This window comes from Salvia hispanica, chromosome 5 (assembly GCF_023119035.1).
Source record: "Salvia hispanica cultivar TCC Black 2014 chromosome 5, UniMelb_Shisp_WGS_1.0, whole genome shotgun sequence".
In the NCBI taxonomy this organism is placed as follows: Eukaryota; Viridiplantae; Streptophyta; class Magnoliopsida; order Lamiales; family Lamiaceae; genus Salvia; species Salvia hispanica.
The window spans coordinates 29,579,713-29,591,021 of record NC_062969.1 but is presented as its reverse complement, the minus strand read 5'-3'; the positions used below and the strand labels follow the sequence as shown (position 1 = coordinate 29,591,021).

The window sequence follows — 11,309 nt, the reverse complement described above, 5'->3', positions numbered from 1 at the left end:
CTTGTTTGGATTTAGCTGAGAAAAAGAATAGCTTATTGTTACAAACTATGTAAGATTCTAAAGAGTAAAAACCATTAAAATAGTTTAGATTCTCACAACAATCAAATAGAATTAAGTACGCCTCTAGGGAGGTCAAGTAAAAAATTCATATTTAACAAAATTCTGGTCACAACATCGACGAATAGTCCAGAGACCACTAAGGTGGCATGGCCGCCAAACGTTGCCTAAGCTTGTACCATTGAATATTCACACCAAGAATTTCATTTCCGTATTGATACTCCTTCTAAGGAAGGTCGCACGCCACAAACAAAATTCTACAGTTATCTCACAAGTCAATTTAATCTTCTGAACTTTGCAATTTCTTAGGATTAAAGCTCCCACTAAGGTGGGTCGCGATAATATTGGAAATCACGTCTAGATAAAATTGAACTTAAAATTGAGAAGTCTAACCAATGAACTTGCTGTTTCTTAGGATTAAGGCTCCCACTAAGGTGAGTCGCGTTAATATTGGAAACTGCTTCATACATAGACCAATTCTTTGGAGACCATATACGACAGAGATCGTAATTATCGCTTAGTTATTTTAAGATATGGTTTTTCTTTTAATTATCACTTAAGTGAATTAGGTAGAAAGTTCACTTATATTAATTTCAAATTAATAGATAGTTCTATTAAATCCATGAAATTAAACTAAGATAATTAAATAATTTGATTAATTAATAATTAATAATAATTATAAATAATAATCAAATATTTTCTTTAATTAATATTAATTGATTATTATTAAATAATAATAATATTAATTATAATACTTATCTTTTTCCATTAGGTTTAGGAAATCTAGATATAATAGGATTTAGTTGAAAAATACTTATCCAAATCATCTTAAGATATATTCTAGATAAATAGACTTTATCAATATCTTATAGATAAGGATTATAATTCAAACCTAACTATATCATGATAAGTATATATTATGGAAATAATCTACATTAAATTCCAATTTATTTATTCCATAAAAATGGAATCCTAGATTTAATAGGATTTATTTGAACAACTAAATCTAATCTATCTAGGATATATCTAGATAGGATATAATCCATCAAAATCCTTAAGATATAGATTAAATATTCAAACCTATTTAAATCTTAATAAATTTATTTAATGATATTCCATATAATAATTAATTTTGATTTTAGTTACATAGCATTTCACCGATTACAATATTTGAAATCAATGCTAACTAAAATTGCCAAAACTAATTTCCTACTACTACCAAGACATGGAGTTCTCAATAGTTTAGTGATATTCACGTGAGCATATATTTGTTCACAAATTGAAAAACATGGACTCATATTATTCAAAACAATCATTCCACACTTCTCGTAATTATATCAAGTAATAGTCAGTTTCAAATTCACGCATAATAGTTTATGAAAAAGAGCAATTCAGTTCAGAAAAACACGCATTAGCACAACACACGTAATCAGTTCACTAAAACGTGATTTGTTCACAAAATCTGCCGGAAATTGCGGCAACAAAGCAGCTGACTTCGTCGCTGGCTGCAACTGCTCGACGGTCAGCCGTTAGGCGCTGCTCTCAGCCGTGTTAACACCGCCAGCAGGAGCCTGGTTCTGACCTCGAAATTGATCGCCGATCAGGCAGACCTGGTGCTGCTCTCGCCCGAGTAGACTCGGTCAGCAGCCTCCATCTACCTGACGACTCCGTTGTATGCCGCATCAAGCTGCTCTTGGTCAGAAAACATTCAACCAGCAGCTGTCTCCGTCAGATTCAGATCATGGGAATCGCCGGCGCTGCTCTCGGCGTTAAGAACAGCCAGCAACGCCCCTCGTCTCCCACTGATCTCACCTCCTCGTCAACCAGCAAGCCCCGTAACATGATCGAAAATTTATCGACCATCAGTGCCTGCTTCCTGTCGACAAATGGCGTGTGATCCGGAGCTGCCCTCGGCTTTCAACCGGCAGCTCCCACTGAATTTTCATGACATGGTGTCTGCTCTCAACCATTAAAGGCTAGCGTCACCATTTTATTCAAAGTGTGCGTGATTAATTGATCATCTAGGTCATGGAAAGCAAGTCACGACCTTGATCAATGCGATAACCGATCGTCTCGCCCTAGGGCACGATCAAATCGACTTCTTTTCGAAAGTTCTAGATTCAACGAATAATTAATTGAACACTAAAACATGCATCGAAAACTATAAACATGCTATTCATACAATCAAAGCACGTAGTAAATCAAACAATCAGAGCCTAAAAACAGGCTCTGATACCAATTGTTGGTTTTGCAGCGGAAATCTATTTAGTTTGATTGAAAGATTTACATCTAAACATGCTTTTATCAGATTGTAAACTAGAAACATGTTCATAAGCATATAATCACAGATCATACAATATATGCAATTAAATAGAACGATTTACCGTATGAATTCAAGAATTGAATTCGAACTCCTTCTTCAATCGATCTCTACCACGGATCTTCTGATCTGTTCCCTTTAACTTGGAATTGACCTTTGTGTGGGCAAAGCTTGTCAAATCCTCAAAAGCCGGAGAAGAATTGAAGACAGAAATCTCTAAGGAAGAACCCTAAAAATATCGATATTTTTCTCTCTACAGATTGCAGAGAACGAAAAATATCGGTAGAATTAATTCTGTCTTCTCTTCTTCTCCCTTTTATATTAAGTTAATTATTTTGGGCCAGACCAGGGATCTATGGAGGATTGGATTGGGCCACAGTTCAGGCTTTCACTAATTAAATTAAAACTAATTTAATTCAAGCCCAAACTTAAATATTATTATCATCCACTATAGATATAATATTGACTGCCCGTCCAAACCGAAATTACGAGTATTCCGGGACTTCCTCTTTAATTAAATCATTTCCCGTGTTAAAGATATAAATATCCATTAATTAATATCAAGTCTGCTATCTGACTTTTATTAATTAATTTCTTTTTCCAAGAGTGGTCTAGTTCAGAAACATTATTTATTATTCATGGAATAAATTCCAACTGGCCAGTTTTCTGAATAATAAAACCTTTTTCTAAACACCTCTTGAGGATATTATCAGACTGGTCTCTCCCAGCACACGATTCATTGCAATAACAATACTAGCACCACTTAGACATTAATGATCACTACCCAATCTATCAAGATTCTTGGGCAACGAAAGACCCTCACCATTTGATAAGTCAAAGTAGTTTTCAATTAATATCGTATGCTCAATGTTATGTCAACAATGATTAAGAAATGACAATCACCGAGACCTCGTCTTTCAGTAAATAGCCAAGAAAGACTTATCTCACTGTTTGATCCTTTCAGTGCTATACCACACCGACGTCGTTCATTTCCTTAGGCAAGGAAACTTTCGGACTGACGTCGCAACCTTTCGCGATAGGTGGTCAAAGCCTATCTAGGTTGTGAAACAGTTTTCCTTGTGCAAGAACCGACAAGTTACCTACTGTGAACGCCGCTCACAACTCGTCTATTATGCAGAAGACTTAGACTCATTTTGCTTAAACTATGTATTTAAATGGAAAGCATATTTCAACATCTCATAAATACATAAGTAACTCATAAGCAAAACACATTGTAACAAAATATTCTTTCTCATTAAATGGTAAAAATGGATATAAGAGTTATTACATATACAAACATACGAAAGATGCTTTCAGTATACTAAACTCTAACATCCTCTGCCCCTAAATCAGCACTACTCTTAGATAACACAACAATGCCTTTGACACGAGCTGCATGGGCATTTCCAATAGTGTAGGCCGATTTCCCGCTGGCCGTGATGTTCCTGTAGGGATCAGATCACTCGGGATTCGCTAATTACCTGGACCTCTTTTATTGAACGATCTCTGAGATGGCTAATCTCAGAAGTTACAAGCCAAGTACAAGAGTGTTACAAGATTACAAGTAATCTACAACACTAAGGAGTCTAACTATTACAGGTTGTAACCCTAATTGGAACCCTAACTCTTTCCAGAATCTTAACCAATCTGGGAACCAAGCTCTCACCAATTAGAACCTGCGCACTTAAGATAGACACGTTAGAACACTAACACAAGATCCTTGCGGATCTAAGTAAGACAAGAAACAACAACTAAGACATAATAGCAAGGATATGGCTCAGGTCACAACAGTGACTGCACTAGGCCAAGGACCTCCCCACACGCTTCTACCACAAGTCACAAAGTGAGAACTAATATACTCAGGGAACCAGAAACCACAGTTTCACCGAATGCAATACCACGCAGCCTTCTCAACACATGTATCACCTCTAATCTCTTGGAACACAACTTCTCAACCCAGAGAACCTCAGAAGAAACCTCCAATCACAAGATCCAACACAGAAGTTGGACTAAACCCTAGATCTGAGAAGGAGCACTCAAGAACTCACTACACTCAAAATCTAAACCGAGACACTCATTAGAACCGAGAATCATCGGTGGAAACAAAAGATCGGAGAAGATCGCCGGCGAAAGAGGCCGGAGTCTAGAGAGAGATTAGAGAGAAGTCGGAGTTTACAAGAGAGAGAGAGAGAGAGAGAGAAAACGTCTGGAATTGAATGAATGAGAAACTGATGAGTCTAGAGACTCATAACAAACACATACATCAATCCAACGGTCACGGAGCGTGATCCATGTGAAGGCTGCTACGTGGCACGCATCGACACCATCAAATAAGTACTGGGCCAACATGGAACGGGCTCAACTTATTATAGGTATTGGGCCACACATTAATTTAATTGAGACAAGCCCAATACAATTAATATACAGGTCCAATAAGCAAATAGTCCACATAATATTCAACAGTTCCTATCTTCTCCACCAGTGAATAACATGCCATTCTGCCAAAAACGGATGATCAAACAAGTAATCATAAGAGATTAGTTATAATTAAAGGCTTAAGTATGAAATAGGTAGATCTACTGATGCTATTGAGCAGTTTTAGGTGTTTTTAGTTAAAATTAGCGGCAACCGAATCTAATTGAGTGAAAGTATTGTTCCTGCATCATATAATGCTTAGGCGTAGTTGATTGTCTAAAGTATAAACATTATGCATCTTAATCAAAATCCGAGGGAGAGAGAGCTCACACAGAGGACTTTCTTCGTATTATCCAGCTCAACAATCAGCTTCACATCCTCGGAGTCATGAATATTGACTTTATCGTCAATCACCATGGAAAATTTCTCGCCGCTTTCATCAAAATGCACAAGCGATGCTTCTTTGCCAAGCTTGTAGTAGAAGCTCCGCCTTCCTCGCACCAAATTGACCAGCGCCAGCTTCCCCGAGGGATGCACGGACATCGAATTGATCGATTTTCTATGAATTTTGACGGTATTGAGGGGCACGAAGGGATTTGCATCGTAGATGGAGATCGAGAGGAGAGTAGAAGGCGACGGAGGTGATCGAGGCAGAGTGGTGGAAGGATCCTACCTTGGAGGAGGCGAGATCGTAGGTTTTGAGCAGTCGTCGTTGCCGTCTGTTTTGATGGTGGAGAGGTGGGAGGGGAAGGAGAAGAAAGGGTGATATGATAATGGAAGTTTTTGAGTAACTTCTGTCAAAGAATGAATACCTAACGGCTAGTACTAGTACCAATAAACTTGGTAATTGGTATTACAATAAATAAGTGGTGGTTCCTAGAGAGATGAAGATGTTTCCTAGAGGTGTAATATCCCTATAAAAGGGAGTATTTGTAACTCTTACAGAAAACAACAAGTAATACAATCAAACTCCTTTTCTCTACATCTTTTGCCACCATGTCTTATCTTCCATACAATGCCTCTCTCGATTACCATCTTTAAGATGGTATCAGAGCAGGTTATGAAGATATGGGACTCAGAAAAATTTCATCACTGTCCCTAGAATACCTTCCCCAGCCTTTTGTTTAAACCTGCAAAACAAATCAAAAATAGCCATGTCAGAATCTGACCCAGAATACACAAATACAAACCAACCGTTGGCGAATTTCCCTGGGGAATTCGCTGCCCAGCTTGCCGAATTCCTTAGGCAAATCAATACACCACCCAAAACTCAAGAACAACCACCACCTCCTCCCTCAAATCAACCTGAATAATTGGGAGAGGTACATATCCAAAGTAAACTCAATGGGGATAACTATCCCCTATGGAAAACGCTGATGGAACATGCCATTGGAGGAAAGGGTCTGTCATCTCACATAGATGGAGTTACAGAACCGCCTCCAACCACTGACTCCAGTTATCCAAAGTGGCAGCAGAGAGACCACTGTTGTTTTAACTGGATAATCAACAATATTGAAGCCAGCCTCATCAACGAAGTATCACAATATGCGATGACCCAAGATCTATGGGAGGGACTGGCCATCACATATGGAAGTGGAGGATCCATTCCAAGTTTCTGACCTACATAGACAGGCATACAACATGAAGCAAGGGAATATGAGCCTCGAAAGCCTGTGGAATAAATTCCAGAGCCTCTGGATTTCGATAGACGAAAGGGATCCAAACCCCATGGACACGCTGTCAACAATAGAGAAATACAACAAGATCACACAGAGACATAGGCTATATCAGTTCCTATGGGCGCTAGACGACAGATATGATGCGATAAAAAGAGAGATCTTGAACAAAGATCCGTTACCCACAGTGCGGAGTGCTTATGCATCGGTGAGGCGTGAATCTGCCAATGAACGAGTTCTTAAACCCGCAGGCGACTCACGAGAGACTGGAATAGGCGTCGGATTGGCCGCAATTGACCGGAGCAGACCACCGCCACCCAAACTCCACTCCAACCCAGATAAAAGCAAGCTAACATGTAGCCACTGTGGAGGGAAGAGACATACAGTTGAGAATTGCTTCCATCTCCATGGATTTCCCGATTGGTGGGAAGAAACGAAAAAATTGTGACAAAACAGAAATCAGAATAGTGGGGGTAGAGCAACAACGACGGCGGCGGTTGGAGACCGAGCTACCAACACCGAGAACTCGGCGGGCAACGTCGGCAGCCAGACGAGGAACACCGGCCAATCGAACAGGAAGAATGAAGGCGACGAGAAGAAAGCCACCGCGTCAGTCGCAGTCGCCATGGCGTGGTCTGAAGGTAACCGAACACCGGCAACCACCGTCGGCAGCACATCGACGGCGAATGAGGCAGAATCGGAGAAGGAGGCGACAGAAACTAGGGTTGGAGGAGTGGAGGCGGCTAAAATTAGGGCTATTGGGGGAATAAATATCCCCAATTTTTCTAAATTCAAAAATCCTCCCCCCCTCCCCCCCCCCCCAACACTCTTCTAAATCCCACCCTGACGGATAATAGTTTATTTGAGAAAGTCGGGACAAAAAGGCAGTTGGAGAGACGGAGAGTTGGAGAAATGTCAAAGGTGCCTGCCTCCTCTACTCGAGCTAAATCCCCACTAGCGGTTTGGACATAGGTTTTGGTAGGTTTAGATATAGTGAGAAAATCTTTTTGGTCGAAAGATATTGTGTCGGTAGCCCCACAGTAAAAAATCCATATGTTCTCTTTTTCTCCGATTGTGGTGGATGAGGTAAATGCTAAGGCTTTAAACGAGTTGTGACACGGGATATTAGGTCGAAAACACAGATCGTCGGAGGTGATAGGGAAATTTTCAGATTTTTCGAGGGTAATGGTAGAATTTTCGGAAGTGTGTGGGCTGATTTGGAATTTTGTGGAAGTTTTGGGGTTAAATTCTGCTTGTGTGGAAGATTTGGGGTTAAAGTCGGATTTTGCAGAAGTTTTGGGGTGGAATTGGGTAGGGTTAGTGGGATGTACTTATGGCACCTTAGACTTGGTCATGCTAACCCTACTAGGATTCAAGCGTTGATAGACCAAGGTCTACTTAAGGATCTAGAAATAGAACCTTATACAACTTGTGAATCATGTTTGGAAGGTAAGATGACTAAGAGACCATTTAAGGTCAAGGGTAATAGGGCCAAGGAAGTACTTGAGCTCGTTCATTCTGATGTGTGTGAACCAATGACTACTCAAGCTAGAGGCGGCTTTCAGTATTTCATCACCTTCATTGATAACTACTCAAAAGTTGGATATGTCTATTTGATGCGTCACAAGTCAGAATCTTTTGAAAAGTTCAAAGAATTCAGGGCACTTGTGGAGACACGACTGAAAGGGTTTAATTTGTGCTAAGGCTGTTCAAATAAGAAAATAACAGGTTCCCTAGATCCAGCAAGTCCACTAGATCACTCGGTCTAGGAACTCGTGGGTCGCGAGGAATCCCGGTCGTCGGACACACAAAGCACTTTTCCTTTCAAAAACCCTCAACCACTTTACTAAACCTAGTATAGGGAAGTAGGGATCGATCCCACAGAGAAGGATGCGTAAGACTCATAATCAAGGATTTAGGAGTGTTTTTGGTGTTGGCTGCTGCCACGCATTTTCTTGGGTTGAGGAAAATTAGAATTAACTTGACTTGGGAACCTAAAAAAAAACTTAACCTAACAGCTAGACCTAGGAAATAAATCTGCGGTGGGGACCATGTCTAAAAAGCAAGGTACGACTGAAAAGTTGGCAGAATAACTAACTCTCGTACTAACTGACAGTGACATCGTCTTCTACAACCAAATTTGCGTAAAACTTCTTTAAGGAAAACAACATGAGCAAAACAAAAACAGAGCTACTGACTTGAAATCAAATTTATGCATAATAAACGAAGAACTTAGCAGATCTGCATACCCTAGACGAAGTGAAATAGAAACCAAGAAGAAATAAAACAAATCTAACGAACTATTGTCTTTCCACACGCCAAATCCAACCTCAGACGCTAAATCCACTTCGGATCCAAGCGTCCGACATGAACTCTAAACAGAAGAAACTCTCCATCACGTCAGATTTTACAAATAAGAACTCCGAATACTCAAACAACCACAGATCTGTCACCAAATTCCACATCAAACACCTTAACAACAAAATAAACAGAGATCGACATAGCAATTGAAGAATTACGCTAACAACAGGGAGATCTATGCAAAATAACTTGAAATTAAAAGCTCAACGCAGATCCATGAACGGTAAAGCAGTAGAACATTATCAACATCAAAGTCGACTCCCAAAAGTGAAGTTCGACGGTGGAAACTAGCAAAAACCACTGAAATTAAAAGTAATTGTATCTTCGCCCTCACTAGGACGGTGTTTCCAAGCACGAAATCTTTCAGAAAGTACCCTCCCGATCACAATTACCCCAGAACTATCCCCAAGTGTGTGAAAATGTATGAGCTAAGAAGAGTGAAAAAACTTTCCCCCACTTGCGTTGCATGCTCTTCTCTATTTATAGGCGTTTGAGTGGGCCCAACGAGGTATAGATAATGACTTTGTTGCCCTCAGCTGTAAACTCCTCTGTCACGCCACTTTTCCTTGTAAATTCTGCTCATTTCATTCCTTTCTCTCGCTAGACCATCTCCTTCATTACTTCCTTGATCTAGCGATTTTCTTCACACACCTGGCTTAGGAAACGTGTTAGACCCAGCAAATTATAACATTTTTTTGCACATTACCGATGCATGAAATTAGCCTTATCAGTGACATGGTAAGACAATCAAGTCTCGGAAGGGTCTGATCGTGGAGGCGAGTACTTCAGTAGTGAGTTCTTGGACTACTTATCAGAGGCGGGAATTGAATCCCAATTGACTGCGCCTGGCACACCCCAGCAGAATGGCGTAGCTGAACAAAGGAATAGAACCCTCTTAGAAATGGTTCGATCGATGATGAGTTATGCTAAGTTACCTATTTCGTTCTGGTGACACGCATTGCTCACAGCAAGCTATACCTTGAACAACTTACCATCCAAATCTAGTCTAAGACACCTCAGAGTGTGGGGTTGTCCAGCACACGTGTTGGAGAAAGATCCAATGAAGTTGGAGTCTCGTACTGAGGTATGTTTGTTTGTAGGGTATCCCAGTGGAACGAAAGGCTATGAATTCTATAGTCTACGAGATAAGAAGGTATTTGTTAGCACAAATGCTAAGTTCATAGAAGAAGACTATGTGATGAATCATAAGCCCAACAGTGAAGTAGCTCTTGAGGAACTAAGAGATACTTCAGTTTCCACAAGCAAAGAACCAATAACACAAGTACAATCTATACCTAAGATATCAACTTCTGTACCACAAATTGTAGAGCCTCGTCGTAGTGGGAGGGTTCCTCGTGAACCAGAAAGGTACATTGGTTTGGGTGAGTCATCTGACTTAGACCCGGACGACAATGTATTAGACCCATGGAACTTCAAAGAGGCGATGGCAGATTCAGATAGTCATTCCTGGAAAGAAGGAATGGATTTTGAAGTACAATCAATGATAGACAAAGACGTTTATGATTTGTTAGTCCTACCTGAAGGTTGTACTGCCATTGGGAGCAAATGGATTTACAAACGTAAACGAGGACCTGGCGGACGAGTTAAAGTCTTCAAAGCAAGACTAGTAGCTAAGGGTTATACCCAGAGAGAAGGTATCGATTATGATGAGACCTTTTCGCCAGTAGGTATGCTCAAGTCAGTCCGAATTCTTTTGTCTATTGCAGCCTACATGGATTGGGAGGTATGACAAATGGACGTCTAGACAGCTTTCCTAAATGGAAGTCTTGAGGAGACCATCTACATGGAACAACCCGAGGGATATGTAGTCAAGGGCAAAGAACACATGGTGTGGAAGCTTAAGAAGGTCATTTATGGCCTCAAGCAAACATCTCGATCATGGAACATGTGTTTCGACCAAACTGTTAAGTCTTTTGGCTTTGAGTAGTGCCCAGATGAGAGCTGCGTGTACAAGAAAGTTGAAGGTAAGAATGTAGTGTTTATGGTACTCTACGTAGATGTTGATTGGAAATAGTAAGAAAATGTTGTCAGACGTGAGAGATTGGTTATCAAGTCAATTTGAGATGAAAGATATGGGAGAAGCTGGACACATCCTAGGCATTAAAGTTCTTAGGAACCGCCAGAAAAGGATGTTGAGCCTATCTCAAGAATCTTACATCTTTGGGGCTTCTGGCTAGTGCTTCTCTTCGGCCGGACAATTTCTGATATTGGCCTCCAACTAGTCAGTGGCTTACTTGTGGCTTCACCACCCTTATTCCTTCTTTCTCCTTTTTTTTTTGTGGTCTAGTCTTTTCGACCATTTTCTTCGATCTTTTTCTGTGGCTTTGCCACCCTTATTCCTTCTTATTATTTTTTGGACCTGGAATTTTTCCAGGTCAATTTTTTTTTTCTTCCCCCTTTTTCTTTTTAAATTTTTTTTTGAGCCTCGGTCCTTTTCCTTCTTGCTAGCCCAGAAAAAC

The 11,309-nt window shown here is 40.3% G+C and overlaps 1 pseudogene; it reads right to left on the bottom strand.

Annotated features, from left to right (window-relative positions):
- Window positions 1-4,833: 4,833 nt before the first annotated feature.
- LOC125189788 lies at window positions 4,834-5,948 on the bottom strand (annotated as a pseudogene).
- Window positions 5,949-11,309: the final 5,361 nt, after the last annotated feature.